This window comes from Acinonyx jubatus, chromosome A2 (assembly GCF_027475565.1).
Source record: "Acinonyx jubatus isolate Ajub_Pintada_27869175 chromosome A2, VMU_Ajub_asm_v1.0, whole genome shotgun sequence".
NCBI lineage: Eukaryota > Metazoa > Chordata > Mammalia > Carnivora > Felidae > Acinonyx > Acinonyx jubatus.
The window spans coordinates 113,820,586-113,836,991 of NC_069383.1; the positions used below are offsets into that span (position 1 = coordinate 113,820,586).

Below are 16,406 nucleotides of genomic sequence, written 5' to 3' on the forward strand. Positions count from 1 at the left end.
GTTTTGTCCCACAGCTACTCTGATGAAACAGAACCATGCAGTGGACTGTTTTTGATGCTGTTTGGTGTTCTGTGTTCTTGATCTATTATGGAAGCAGAGCTGAAATGAAGGCTCCATTAAAATAAAGCTTGAGTCTCAGAATGTCAAAGTTTTTTAATTTTAAGAATTCAATATAAATGATTTTTCACCAGCATTTCATATGCCCGGGTCCCCAAAGAGACAGATAACATTTTTTAAACCTATAGCACTAATTGCACAAAAAATTCCTACTGGACTAGAGATACGCTAAAGTGTGCAAGATGAAACTCAGATTTTGAAATTGGGATTGTTTCAGAATTTGAAGAACAGTCTATAGTACAAAGGCAGGAATTTTCATAGTGAATAGAAATCCAGTAGAAGGAGAATTTGGCAGGTATTGGGCGCCTACTGGTGCTAGCACTGGGTTGTTTCAGATTTTTTATTTTATCTTATTTTATTTTATTTAATATGAAATTTATTGTCAAATTGGTTTCCATACAACACCCAGTGCTCATAACAGGTGCCCCCCTCAATGCCCATCACCTACCGTCCCCTCCCTCCCACCCCCCATCAACCCTCAGTTTGTTCTCAGTTTTTAAGAGTCTCCTATGATTTGGCTCCTTCCCTCTCTCTCTTTTTTTTTTTTTCCTTCCCCTCCCCCATGGTCTTCTGTTAAGTTTCTCAGGATCCAGTGAGATAAGTCATACAGAGAAAGACAGATACCATATGTTTTCACTCTTATGTCGATCCTCAGATTTTTTTTTTAATGTTTTAATTTTATTTTTGAGAGCGAGAGAGAGAGAGAGAGAGAGCGAGTGGGAAAGGGGTAGAGAGAGGGAGACACAGAATCTGAAGCAGCTCCAGACTCTGAGCTGCTGGCACAGAGCCAGACACGGGGCTCAAACCTATAAACTACGAGATCATGACCTGAGCCAAAGTCAGCCGCTTAGCCAACTGAGCCACCCAGGCACTCCTGGGCTATTTCAGAGTTAATAAGCAAAGAGGTTGACTCTCAGGGAGCTCTTGGTCTGTAGGGAAGATAAAGCCATGCATGATTATAACAGACTGTATCAAATAGCATGTTAGAAGCGGTGGCATCCAAGGAGAATGATTAGTCTTTTTTTAAATGTTTATTTTTGAGAGAGAGAGAGAGAGAGAGAGAGAGAGACAGGGTGAGTGGGGGAGCGGCAGAGAGAGAGGGAGACCCAGAATCTGAAGCAGGCTCCAGGCTCTGGGTTGTCAGCACAGAGCCCTATGCGGGGCTCGAACTCACCAATGGTGAGATCAAGACCTGAGGAGAAGTAGGATGCTTAACCGATGGAGCCACCCATAGAAAGATCAGTCTTTTGAGCGTGTTAGCATTCTCCCCATTTTTCAAAGATGGAGAGCCAGATCCAAGGCATTACATAATACATGTGTACTCTCATAGCTGTTTTGGGACAGATCCAAGATTGGAACCTGCTTTTGACTAGCTCCTGGCCTCTTAGGATTGCACATTTTAAGTATTTCAATATTTGAAGTTACTTTTGCCCTGAGTAATGCCTGAAAGTTCACTTAATATGCCTCTGGAAATCTCATTGAGCTGTATCAAATATTTTATTTTGTTGATGTCTTAGGAAATACTGTTGGGAACGCTTTGACCCTCAAGCCTTCTTTGAAACTCTGTTCTTGTGAGGGTGCAGACAAATGCCACTCTCTTTATGAAGCCATACCTACGTCTCTTCAGAAACAGGATCTCTCCCCCCTTTGCTTCCTATTGTTTGTCTGTAGTTCTTGTTGTCTGTCTTCAGTTGGAAGCTCTTCAAGGACAGGGACTGTACCTTATTTACGTTTGGGCCCCAGTCTCTTCTGGGCCGGTGAAGCGTTGTGAGCATTAACATGGCACTCTGGTGGTATTGTGTATGGATGTCTTGCTTGCCGTTTGTTTAGGGTCCCAAAGACAAGTGAACAGTGCTTGGAGCCAGGAACATTGTACCTGTGCTGGGTGGATTTTTACCTCTACTGTGATCCTGGGCAGGATCACTTTGTACCTGAGGCTTGGAGGGTAGGGGTCAGTTTGTATGGGTAGTCTTGTAGGATGGATGTCTCTAATTCTAGAGCTCAGCAACACTCTTTTATCAACAATAGAAATGCTATATAGTGTCTTCTAGCAACAGCCAAATAGAACTTTTCAGGTCTTCAGAATATTTTCACCTTCATGTACTCGGTGCACATAGTGGGCGTTTAAGTATTTTATAACTGCATATTAGGCAAGTTATTCACACTCTCTTTTGTTGCTTGCTGACTAAATGCATTTACAAGTGAGAATAGAAGGCTTGATTTTTCTTTCATGGAGATGAGTGGGCCACGTGCCAGGTGTTAAAAGAAAGGTCTAGAAAGAGTTCATGTGTTTCTTTTCTCTCTGGCCTTCCCAGTTTATTAAAATGGGCAGCTGGTTCTTTAATTAATCATGATATTTGATCAGTGAACATGCTGCAGTGCTCTGTCATAGGATGATTGGAAGGTTTGATTAAACATGAGAAGGAAAGCGTTTTTTTTTTTTTCAACGTGTCAGCCTTCCAAAGGAAAATGTATTGGGGTACCTTTCCTTGGTGGTTCCAGGCCAAACTAGAAGTATTTTAGCCTGCTCTTTGGAAGCAGATGTATTTTTAGAGCATCTGTAAATAAAATACGGTCATTTGGTTATTTGTGCGGGAAATGGCACTCAGTGTGCAGGTGCAAAGCTGTGTTTTCTCATGTTTCTCCTTCTCTTTTTAAAACTTGTTTTACTGGGAAAATGGAGAAGAAAGAGCAGGAAGAATCGTTTGTTTTGATGCCATGTAAATTGGCATTAGTGCAACAAGGATCATAATTTTCTTCTTGGCAGCGTGTACCGCAGGGCTGTTAGCACAGATATTCTGTAACAGGAATCCTTGAACAAGTAGAATTTCAAAGAACACCGAGAGCCATTCAAAAGTAATAGGATTATATGTGAAACGTTTAGGGGTGGTTAGGCTGCTTAACCCTCTGGTAACTAGCCTTACCTGGAACTAAAGACAACCAGGAATTTTAGATCTTTTTGTTTTTTAAAAGTTTGTTTATTTGAGAGAGAGAGAGAAAGGGAGAGCAGGCATGAGTGGGGGGAGGGGCAGAGGGAGAGGGAGACACAGAATCCGAAGCAGGCTCCGGCTCGAGCTGTCAGCACAGAGCCCAAACACATGAACTGCGAGATCATGACCTGAGATAAAGTCAGCTGCTTAACTCACTGAGCCACCAGGGCGCCCCTAGGTCTTTTCATTCTTATTGAGCTGAAAAGCTAGATCTCCTCTAGGTAGTGGTGGCTTGGCTCGCCTTCGTGTTCTCCCCAAGAAATGTAGAACTTTTGGTTACTTTAAGCCCTCTTGCCCTTTGTTACTATTGTTAATTCAAACCACCAGGAAATGATCTAAACAATATCTTCATGTCCATTGTTAGGGTAAAAGTGTGTGTGTGTGTGTGTGTGTGTGTGTGTGTGTCCTCTTTTTTTTTTTTTTTGCCCTGGGAAGTATAGCACACACACTCTCTCCACATGCCTTCAAGTCGGAAAAACTTAAGAAAAACCTCCATAAACCCAGCAGCAACAGCCATCTCTAAGTAATAATTACTGCCATTTATTATCCAAAACATGAAATTCTGTCTTGAGATTGCAAATGAACGTGGCAGCCTAAGGTTGGGTATGGATGAAGGGCAAAAGGGAACAGAGGAATTACCCAGAACCTTAGAATTTTAAGGCTGATGCATGCACCGTAGAGATTGAAGGAAGAATGTTGTTTATTGAAGGGGGATATATGGTGCATTAGAAAGAAGAAATGAGGCTTGGGGAAATATGTAAGTAAAGGAAGTACATTTGTGTGAGGTCAGCTGAGTAAATCCGCTCTGGTGTCAGATCCCTGTTTTTAACGCAGTCTGCAGGAGAAGCTTTTGTTCCATTTAAATAATGGAGAAGTAGTCGCTATGATTTTTAAATATTTGACAGCTTTTAGGGTAAGGTTGCTAAATTTAACTGAACATGCATCAAGGTCATATTTTTAAAGTTAAAAAAGATGTGTGCGGATTCCTTTGGGTGTGCAGATTCCTTTGCAGATCCACAGCTGTCTTAAATTACTTTTCCGTCCTCAGGATGCACAGAAGAGGTATGTGGCAGGGGCATTCCTGGACTCTCAGAAATCCACATAGGTCTAATTAAGCATAAGGAAACTGCTAACCAGCAAAAAGTCGACCTTTGTTCCCGCGTTTTTATAGATGTTTCTGTTTGAAGTTCTTTGGGAGTCGGGAGTGGGCAGGGCAGTCTAATGTCTGAACAGGCTCTGCTTCTCCTCACGGGATACCAAGAAACCTCATCATCTGTGGAAAGAATGGCAGTAATAATTCACTCCATTTGTATGTGCTTTGTAATTCATGCATTGCTGTAATAGCTGTCCTTCCCTGGGTCCTTGGCTGCCCTATGTAATGGGCAAGTGAAGTTTTATTATCCTTCTTTTGCAGATCAGGAAATTGAGGCTGGAAGAAGGAAAATTCTCTAGGGGATAGGAACCTAACTTTTCTGACTGACTCTAGTGCTTTTTTCCTACTGGAATGCCGGTCTGAGATTGCAGAGTGCAAGGGGTAAGCTTATCATGGCTATCAGCTTCCACTTTTACCTTCTTTCTCCTCTTTTGCCTCCCCATTCCTGGCTTCCTCTGTGGATGGCCCTATTCCCCTACAGCCCTTCCTCCTTGGATTAGCCCTTAATTCCTAGGCCCTCTTCTCCCTTTCCTTAGGGTCTGCCTCCCCTCCCCCCATGCCCCTCCCTCCAGGGCTGTGGTTTACTCTTCCTGGGTCCACAGTACTCACTGATTCCTCGGGAGGCTGGAATATCGCTAGTCTTCTAAGTCTGGTTAGAAACCTAGTTCTATATTGATCACCTACCAGGTGCCAGACAGTGTGTATGGACTGGGGAAACAGTGATAAGATAGATATTAACCAGAGGACCATACTAAAGTGACATTACAGCTGTCTAAGTCCTCTGAAGGGAGATTCATGGTGCTCTAAGTCACTAAAAATTCACCATCACCAGCCTTGACTAGACATACACACTGTGGAAATGCTACTCTGCTCCACCAGTAAATGCCCTGTCTTGTTTCCAGGACCCCTCACACACTACACACCCTTACCCATGTGAGGATAAGTAGGAAAGCCTGGTGTATGCATTTCAGGTCTCAAAACAGTTGAATATTGGCAGTTTATAAATTTCTGGTTTTATTCTGGCTACTGAACGCCAGTGGTTGAAGAAGGCTGAGAATGCGGGGGCTCAGTTGTCTCTTACACTGTGTAAAGTCAAATTATGGGGTTCACAGTCCAGCGTCTCAGTGGAAACAAGGTTGAGCTGTGTCTAAAGTTGGCTCACGTCGCCCCCTAGTCCTGTCCAGGAGTAACTCATTGGGATGCCCTTGAACTCTGGAGGGTGTGAATGGCAAGGGGTTTCCTCAGCGTGATGCTCTTTTACTAATTTCAGCTCAACATCCCCACTGCAGAACTCCTGAACCTCAGGGGGACGGGCCACATGTGAGAATTATATGGGGAGCTATTTTTAAACTGTACTGAGCACAGCTGTTTCCTGGGTGTAAATTCAAAATACATCTTTCAGGGCCCCACTGTGTCCTTCCCCAGATTTATTAAATCACCTTCCAGATATGGCTTTCAGGGCCTCCTGGGTGATGTGTATCCAGGATTGGAAACTGCTCTTCTGGCCAGTGGATTTCTGGTGGCCCTAAGACTGTAACGCCCTCTCAGATAGAAGCATCAGTGAAAACGTTGAAGGATGGTTGACAGGGCAATGCATGTAAATCCATCCTTGGAAAAATTGAATTGTTTGTGTTGTGAAGAGAATTTGATGGTATTGACTGTTATTTGACTTAATTGAATATTTGCAATCAAAACCTCTTTATTCTACTTGATAGTAAATATAGTTGACTGGGTGAAAAAAATACAGTCTGAACCATCTGCTCGCTTTATGAGGACTCTTGTTTTCCCTCACTGGGGTTTTAGGTCACTAATCCAGGGAACTTTAAATGCCTACTCCTGTAGGAGTTTAGGAGTATGTTTAGGCATACCCAACAAGAAATAAGACATGACCTAACTTCAGAGAGCTCACAGTGTTGTGGGGAAGATGTATTTGTTGAAAAATTTTAAGGTACAGTTCTTACAGGTGCGTGTTAATCTTAACATTGCCAATGATTTATTTTTTAGACCCAGTTTTTATTCAGTGGCATTTTGCAAAACTAATGTGAAACTCATCCCTTGCAAGTCAACAATCCTTGTGGACTTAAAAAACTCTCCTTATTTTTAGTAAATGTAAGACCTTCGGTGTAGTGAAAAAGCACAGCTTCAGATCCAGACCTACCACTGTTGTGTGAGTTTGGACAAGGCACTTAGCCTCTCTGATACCTGTTTCCTCATCCTCTAAAACTGTGATAGTACCTAGTAGCATGGTTATGAGGATTAAAAAAGAAACAAGGTATACGAAAGAAGGTAATGCTGCGCCCTCGACCATGCCCAACATGCAGCATGTGTCCTTTGTCTTCTGTCCCTTCAACTTTAGGGAGAAAATAACCTATTGAGAAAATAGGAAATTGGCCTCTTGAGCTGTACCAGCCGTTGATTGTATGGCTAAGGAGAAAAATTCTAATAATTGTTTGCTTAAACCAGGGTTTTTTGATAATGACATCATTGCCATTTTGGCCTAGCTAATTCTTCGTTGTGGGGGCTGCCCTCTGTATTGTAGCACGTTTGGCAGTGTCCTTGGCCTCCATCTGTTAGGTGCCAGTAAGCGCTCCCAAGTTATGACAACCAGGCATTGCCCAGTGTCCCCAGGTGGGGGGCAGCACAACTGCCTGGTTAAGAGGCACTGGCTTAGACTCTTTCCCTCTGTCCGTGTGGTGAATCCTGTCCTTCTGCCTCGTACGAGCATTTAGGAGTTTTACTATCGGGCAGGGAAGTGTAAAGTAAAACCGCAGTGTGGCTGGTCCACACTTAGCAGAGTAGTGGAAATGAAAAGGTGGAAAAGCAAGGATGTGGAGCACCCTAAAGTCCCTACGCTCCGGCAGGTGTATGTATTGGTACGACTGCTGCATTGTCACTGTGTCCAGCTACACTTGTGCACCAACATGGTGTGTCAACTATACTCCAGTGGAAAAGATTTAAAAAATGTAAAGCTGTAAAAAAAATAAAGTGGGAAGACATATATTAATCTGATTTCAGTTCTCACCAGAAACAAACAAACAAACAAAACCCAAGGCAGCCGTATGCTCACCAAAGACATGTGCTAAGAATATTGGTGGCAAACATAATTAGAATAGCCCCCAAATAGAAACTGCCGAGATGCCCATCAACAGTGAACTGGAAGAAGTGTCCTCTCTTAGGGCAACAGAATGCTATACAGCAGTGAAGAGGAATGAGTTTTTAGCCACATATAGAAATAAAGGCACCACTCATAAACAAGTTGAGAGAATCCAATCACAGAAGCGTACATGGCACACATAGAAGAGTACATGGTTCTGTTTGTATGAAGTGGTCCAAATAATTTACACTGTTAAAGCTTAGGATAATAATTACCTTATGGAGGTAGTTACTAGAAGGGGGCACAGGCAGGGAAGCATTAAAATTCTCTTTTAAAATGCCTGGTGTGGGATCTGTGTTCTAGACTGGATCCTGACTGGGTGCATGGGTGATTTTGGAGGTGGAAAAATGCTGTGTACTAAAGCACTGTGAAGGCAGATTGAACTGTTAATTGAAGATTGGGTCACATATTGGGACTATCAGTGATTTTAGTCCTTCGTATGTTAAATACCTGGGACTTTTCCTTCATTGGATTTCTTCTCTGATTTTTACCATGGAAAGCAGTTCTAGCCAACTGTGAAGGGATACATCTATGGGTGATTAGGATTTGTGAGAATGTGAATATCAGAATAATATTTTATTTGTGAGGGTCCTTTGGATTGGATTTACTGAACCTACGTTGTTTTTAGTAATGAAAACCTCTTAAATAATAATAAAATGTTACAAGAAAACATTTTTGTTGTTAAGCATATAAGGTACTAGTTGTAAAATTAATGTTACGGTGTTTTGCAAGAGGTTTCTCCTTCCTTAAATGCTAATTGATTCAATTCCTTCTCCCAGTGCTGATTTATTCTGATTTAAGACATAAGTCAAAGATGTGAGCTAAGTTTATCATGGTGATCACTTGGCAATGTATATATATATATGTATATGTGTGTATGTGTGTGCATGTACAGATATATATATTGATTCACTATGTGGTACACCTGAAACCAATATAGTATATGTTAATTGCACTTCTATATATATATATATATATTCTATATATATATGTATATATTCTATATATATATATATATTCTCTCTTTATATATATAATATAAAATGTACTTTTAAATACTACTTATATCTTAAATCATGTTAATAAAGCCGATTTCCTATTCAGTCATTTGAGAACAATTGAGTTTTGTTGGTATTTTAATTTTTGCAGAGTTTAGTGACAGTTCAACTGTTTGTTAAAAGATATTTGCTGTGACTTTTAAATAAAATAGGAGGCTCATTGTGTGACTTTTAAATAAAATAGGCTCACTGTGTTTGAAATATAATGTATATCAGATGAGAATGGCCCAAATTGTGCAGTTTGCCTTCTCAAAATTATCTTTGCATTTTAAAATTCACCCCTAGAGGGTGCTGTTGTATTGAAAGTTTAAATCTTTGTTTTGAAGAACCATTTTAAAGTTATTTTTAGAGTACTGTACATATATTTGTGTTAAAGTACTACTATATTACAGCAAATAATCTACTAATACTTAATTGAAGTTGAGAGTGTTTTGGGGAGCCTGAACTCTCTCAGTCAATGGAGCGTGCAATGATCTTGGGGTCGTGAATTTGAGCCTCATGTTGGGTATAGAGATTACTTTAAAAATAAAATCTTAAAGTTGAGAGTGTTTTAACTTAGAAATGGCACTATTTTATTCACAATAAAAGTAAAGACATATAGCTTAATGGTTTTTGCTTTTGTGAAAAATTTGACAAAATACTGTTTATTTTTCATCATTTCACTGTGAGCGGCTCCAAGTTAGAGAAATAAACAGTATTTTACTGTATACTTAGGAAGTCTTTCCTTGAAAGGAAATTCAGTGATCTAGGAAGCCTAATAGATTTGTAGGTTCACCTCATGGATACTTGAGGCATTTGAAAAGTGTTTTGTTTTGGTATCTCCTTCAGCTCAACAGCTATGTTTTTGAAGACCTACTGTGTGCAAAGCAGCCTTTATAAATTGGTTGGGGAGAGATACATAAATTATCTCATAGTCTCCCTTGTTTTAGAATTAAGCACAGTATATCTAAAATAAGGTGGAATGATACAGATTAATCTGAGCTAATGGGGTTCTTAGAGAAGTTGGGATTGTAGCTAGGCCTTTAATGAGCCACAGAACTTTGCATTCTAAATAATAGTTAACAGAAAAGGAAGTTTGGTTTCTTAAGTCTTCTTTCTTCACACGCAGTCTAGGTTCATTTAAGACTTTTGATTTTAAGACATTTTAAGACTAGGTTCATTAAGACCTTTGTCTTAGTAATTACTATAATTAGATAAAAAAGGGAAAGTGCCTTGACCAAGGAAGTGTTGTGCAAGCATCAGCATCATCTTTACTCTTGCTGCTGTCGTATTATTTTGAGGAATGTACCCATAAACGGCAGTGGATTCTAGAGATGCTTTGAAATATTTTTAGACAGCCAACTTCTTGTTCAACTGATACATTAAGTCAAGGTATAGTCAAGCTTCCTTTCTTCTTTTGGTTAGGTCTGTTGTGATTGTTATTCATATATCAGGCTACAGTGATTTGAAGAGAATAAATGCTCAGTAAAGAGAATACTTTAAAATAAAAACACTAGCTAAGTATCTAACTTAGAATCCTGGGAAGAAGAGAGCAGTTAAATCCTCTGGAGGAGCCAAATAACGCAGTAGGGTTATTTATATTTCCCAGTGTCTTTGAAGAGATTATTGTTAGACTTAACATTAAAATATTCCCTTCTCCATACATGTCCCCTGATGCTTATAACAGCATTGTCTACAATAGCCAAATTATGGAAGCAGATTAAGTGTCCATCGATGGATGAATGGATAAAGATGACGGGGTGTATGTGCACAGCGGAATAAAAGAGGATGTAAACTTGCCATTTGCAACAACGTGGATGGAGCTAGAGAATATTATGCTAAGTGAAGTAAGTCAGTCAGAAAAAGATAAATATCATAGGATTGTGCTCATATGTGAAATTTAAGAAAGAAAACAAATGATTATAGGGAAAAAAAGAGCGAAAGAGGCAAACCAAGAAACAGACTCTTAACTATACAGAGAACAAACTGATGCTATTAGAGGGGAGTTGGGTGGGGGATGGGTTAGATAGGTGATGGGGGACTAAGGAGGGCACTTGTGATGAGCACTGGGTGTTGTATGAAAGTGTTGAATCACATATTATACACCTGGAACTAATACTACTCTGTATGTTAACTGGAATTTAAATATAAAAACTTAAAAAAATCCAAATGAAAAAAAAGTTCCCTTCTCTCTACATGTTCTAACGAGAGCATTTTGTTTTTAAAAAAAAGTGTCTGGAGAGTGAATTTGATCTCCCAGCTTTTATTAAGCAGCTCACAGTTTTGGTGATTCTATTCTGAATTGGTAATCCACTCTCTAGCAAATCCAGCGATTTAACCTAGTAACCAGCCTGGGCTGCTGTCACCATTTGGCCATCATTTTCCCACTAAGATGTTGAGATGCTGCCATGGTGAATACTTAGGGAGCGCTTAGTGTATGCTGTGGGGAGCTTTATACCAAAAACTGAAGTTCCATTTTTTCTCTCCAGAAGCTTAGGGTCTGTTTGGGGAATCAATACTAATACATGAAATAACTAGTAAACAACAGAAGACAGAAAGTATATGCACACATGTCTACGTGTTCTGAAAGTTGAAAGTACAGGGAATTTCTCTTTTTAAAAAATTTTTTTTAATGTTTAGTTATTTTTGAGAAAGAGAGAGAGATATGAGCAGGGGAAGGGCACAGACAGAGGGAGACACAGAATCCGAAGCAGACTCCAGGCTCCGAGCTGTCAGCACAGAGCCTGACGTGGGGCTCGAACTCACAGAGTGTGAGATCATGACCTGAGCTGAAGTCAGATGCCCACCTGACCGAGCCACCCAGGCACCCCAGTACAGGGAGTTTCTTTTTAGTTTCTTTAGGACATCTTTGAATAAACATCTTAAACGTCTTTGAATCTTACAAAGGTGTCATGTTTGGCATCTTTAGTTGTTAAATCTAAATTAAAAGGGTGTATTGTGGTGTTAAAAAAACAAACAAACATATGATTCACCACTTAGGCCTCACCAGGGCATGTTTTCTCATTATGCACCTGCTTTTTAATAAGTGGGGAACCTGCACCCTCACCTTGATTCTGTATGGAAATATACTCTTTGTAGGTAAATTAGAAATACAGAAAAATGTCAAAAATGCCCGTCACTCAAAGACAGGCACTGTTATTTTGATACTCTTTACTGTCTCTTTAAGACATACACTTTTTCTCTATGTATGTGTATATATTCATTAATATAGAAGCAAAATCGGTGTCCAGAATACACACTGCTTTTATATCCTATTTTAATGGTATTCAGTTAACCTATGTAGTACTGTTATACAGTACATAGTATAGCACTTCCTCGTGTCATTCTATTTTTTTTTTCTAATTTTTTTTAACGTTTTATTTATTTTTGAGACAGGGAGAGACAGAGCATGAACAGGGGAGGGTTAGAGAGAGGGAGACACAGAATCTGAAGCAGGCTCCAGGCTCTGAGCTGTCAGCACAGAGCCCGACGCGGGACTCAAACTCACGGACTGTGAGATCATGACCTGAGCCGAAGTCAACTGCTCAACTGACTGAGCCACCCAGGCGCCCCTCGTGTCATTCTATTTTTGAAGGAATTATAGCCGCATAATATTCTGTCATTAGTATCTGTAGCTTGATATGATGTCAGACTGCTTTGTAGAAAGGCATTTTCTGTTTATATTTCAATAGCAGTAAACACAAATTCTACTGGCATCTCACCTCACCTGCATGAAATAAGATGCAAAAGTCTTTTTTGTTGAATTAGGCAGATACAAAATCACTTGATTTTTAAAAATGTATTTCTTTATGAATAAGGTTGAATAGTTTTCAAAAATGTATTGGTTATTCATTTCTTTCTTTTGTTCTTTGCTCATTTAAAAAATATTTAGATTCTTTTGTTAACTTGTTTTAAGTGTTCTTTATGGAGTGCCTGGGTCGCTCAGTCGGTTAAGCGTCCAACTTTGGCTCAGGTCATGGTCTCACAGTTCGTGAGTTCAAGCCCTGCATTGGGCTCTGTGCGACAGCTCAGAGCCTGGATCCTGCTTTGGATTCTGTGTCTCCTTCTTTCTCTGCTCCTCCCCCGCTCATGCTCTGTTTCTCTCTCCTTCAAAAATAAATAAAAACATTAAAAAAAATTTTTTTAAATGTTCTTTATTTATGAAAAACATTGATCCTTCATCTACCATGATATATGTTACAAATGTATTCTTCTGTTTTGTTGTTTTACTTCATTTTATGGTTTTCAAATGTACAAAAACTAATAAACTTTGTATATTCAAATTCTTCAATATTTTCCTCTGTAATCTCTTTCTTTGATTTAAGGTGTTTTTGTTTCAGGCTTAGAAATTGTTTCCCTGTTCCAAATTAGATAGTCTGAACATATTGTTACTGTTTTTTTGTATTAAAAAAAATTTTTTTTAATGTTTATTTATTATTGAGAGAGAGACACAGAGCGTGAGCAGGGGAGGGGTAGAGAGAGGGAAGACACAGAATCTGAAGCAGGCTCCAGGCTCTGAGCTGTCAGCACAGAGCCCGATGCAGGGCTCGAACTCAAAAACTGTGAGATTATGACCTGAGCCGGAGTCAGTCGCTCAACCAACTGAGCCACCCAGGCGCCCCTATTCTTACTGTTTTTAAAGTTTTTCAGCAAAAACTTTATTGCATTATCTGTATAGTGCTACTTATTCTGTACCAGGACCACCCCCAAAATGTTCTTTGCTTTATATTTTAAATATCTAACAGATCAAATTTCTTTAGTGTTTAAAAAAAAAAAGGTAGACCTTCTTACCTGGCTTTTTTGTGGATAAAATTTACAACCATCTTTCCAGTTTCCTTAAAAACAATTCTGTTGGTACTTCAATTATGAATATATTATTAGCCTGCAAATGAACTTGAGAAGCATTGACATTTTCCAGTATTTGGATTGCAACCTGAAGTGCATTCAGAATCTCGATGAGTGTTCCTCAAATGTCAGAACTTGTGGCACCAAAAGGTATCGACAGAATCCAGTTTGGGAAACCTTGTTAGGTAATACAGTGTGTGCTGGGGTGGGCAGTTGAATGGGGAATCTACCTGTGAATCCTACTGTGTAACCTTACTGATTTTATTCAACAAGTGTTCATTGATGGCCTACCATGTGGCAGGTTTATGCTAGACCTTGAAGAAGCGAAGAAGCCATAGTTCTTGCTCTTGAAGTCTAGACGTGGTTAGAAGTATATACCTGGTAAGATGATAGGGGCAGGGAGTGAGGACATGGAAGGAAGGGGGTTCCCATTGGATGAGAGGGGCGTATGCCAAGTCTTAAGAGAAGAATGGGTGTGTTTGCTGGGTAGACAGGCCGGAAAAGTCTTGGACAAAGAGAGAACATATGCATTGAGAAGTGAAACACTGTGGTTTTAAAGTAGGCGATTCAGTGTGCTTCAAGCACGAGGTGAAAGATGTGCGGAGCTGGGCTGAAGGCGGTCGCTGTGGAGGGAGTTCACTGTGCTGCAGTCCGGCCTTTGTAAGTAGCCAGCCATCTGCACAGGGCTTCTCACACTGTCTGGGTGGAAAGCTAGGGTTTCCATTTTTTGTTTTTTTTCCTGCCAGGCTTTATTGATACGTTGTAAAATACAACGAAACTCAATAACTAGAAATATGGAAAAAATAAACCCTCATTTAAAAATTTTTATTAAAAAAAATTTTTTTTAAATGTTTATTTATTTTTGAGACAGAGACAGAGACAGAGCATGAAGGGGGAGGGGCAGAGTGAGAGGGAGACACAGAATCCGAAGCAGGCTCCAGGCTCTGAGCTGTCAGCACAGAGCCCGACACGGGGCTCGAACTCACGGACTGTAAGATCATGACCTGAGCTGAAGTTGGATGCTTAACTGACTGAGCCACCCAGGCGCCCCTAAAAATTTTTTTTAAAGTAATCTCTGTACCCAATGTGGGGCTCGAATTTACAACCCCAAGATCAAGAGTCGCATGTTCCATCTACTGAATCAACCAGGCGCCCCAGCGCTGATTTTTTAAAATGAAGATTTAAGAGACATAAAATTACTCTGTCAAACTGCTATAAAAGGGGCGCCTGGGTGGCACAGTCGGTTAAGCGTCCGACTTCAGCCAGGTCATGATCTCGCGGTCCGTGAGTTCGAGCCCCGCGTCGGGCTCTGGGCTGATGGCTCAGAGCCTGGAGCCTGTTTCTGATTCTGTGTCTCCCTCTCTCTCTGCCCCTCCCCCGTTCATGCTCTGTCTCTCTCTGTCCCAAAAATAAATAAACGTTGAAAAAAAAAAAACTATAAAAATTTGGAAATGTGCACTCTCCATTTCTGTATCTCTCTCTTATGGATAGTAGCATCCATTTCTTGAACCCCTCTGTGGACCACTTGTGAGTAGCACCACACTGGCTTCCTACATGAGTAGGGAAGATGGGTCTGGGTGCTGGGAATTTTGCCACAGATCATTCTGAACACAAATCAAGGTACACTTACGGGACTGTCGTCACAGATGATTGCCACTCAGGCTGAGAGAATCCCATTGTAAGTGACACAGGGTCATTTAGGGGAAGTTACTAAGTACTCCTATCTTTACAACTGTTTTTGTTTAAATCTGGTTAAAGCACTATATTTTATTTTAAGTTTATTTTTGAGAGAGACAGAGACAGCGTGAGTGGGGAGGGGCAGAGAGAGAGGGAGAGAGAATCCCCAGCAGGCTCTGCACTGTGAGAGCATGGTGTGGGGCTCAAACTCACAAACCATGAGATCATGACTTGAGCCGAACCAAGAGTCGGATGCTTAACCGAATGAGCCACCCAGGAGCTCCTAAAACCACTATATTTTTAAAAAGAAAACCTTCTCAGAAGAAGGGTTTAAAATGAAGTATCTTAAGGGGGGTAATTTTTTTTTCCCCTCAGATAAAAGCAGTGGTTTTCAACCTTGATTGCATATTAGAATCACCCAGGACTCTTCAGAAATGATACAGACCATGAGTTTCACCTCCTCAGATTAGTTTGGGATGCCACCTCAGCACTATGATTTTTTTAAAGTCCACGTTAATTCTAATATGCAGCCAGCTTTCTCCCATAGGGGACAGGCTAATGACTCATCATGTTTTTTGATTGAGACCTTATGTCAAAGAACAGCACAGTGATTGTACTCTACAACTATCATTTGAATTTGATCTGATGCTTAAAGATATTGAGATTGTTTGAAATGCAATAATCTGTGTATAGTAGATGCTCTAAGAGCTTTTTTTCTGACCCTCCCTGCCAAATGCCATTATTTTAATTATAATTGATAGTATATGTATCTTTTCAGCATAGCTTATTCAGACTCTAGGATATGTAACCTAGTGTTAATAAATACCCTTATAAATTAAAGCTTCATTTTTCTGTTGTCTGCTTCACCTACAGCTCTCCAGTGATGGCAGTAGTATTGGGTGTTGTATGAATCTCCTGATAAGACTTGATTAGAACACCTTGCTGTGTGCATGCCTATTATCCAAAATGCAACTGTCGCTGGATTTTTAACATATAAGCCCTTGAAATTATTTATTCAACTCTTATTTTAGCATATTAAAATTTCAGGTCTTGGTCTACAGTATAACACATTCCTTGATATTTTCTAAGTCTCCAGATAGCATACAATAATATCAACATATGAACACTTCCTTTGGTGAATTATTATTCTATTTGTGGTGCCAAGAGCTAGCTACAGTCTGCAAAGATAAAACTATTTTTCCCCCTATTTGCTGGTGTGCTCTTCATGTGCCAAAGGCTCTGAACGTTCAGTGATTTACTCATTCAGTAAACAGCTTTTGGGTACCTGCTTGTGCTAGATACTGGAGATATGCAAAGTTTAAGGCTCTGGTCCTTCCAGTAAGGAACAGCATAGCAGCATGCTACTAGCCACGAATACACAGATGGAACAGCTTTCATATGTGCAAAATGAAAATAATTTTATTCTGCCCCAC

The 16,406-nt window shown here is 40.1% G+C and overlaps 1 protein-coding gene across 2 annotated transcripts in view; it reads left to right on the forward strand.

Annotated features, from left to right (window-relative positions):
- VGLL4 (vestigial like family member 4) overlaps positions 1-16,406 on the forward strand; it is a 166,590-nt gene that overhangs the window by 68,398 nt on the left and 81,786 nt on the right. The gene's annotated exons all lie outside the window — the stretch shown is intronic.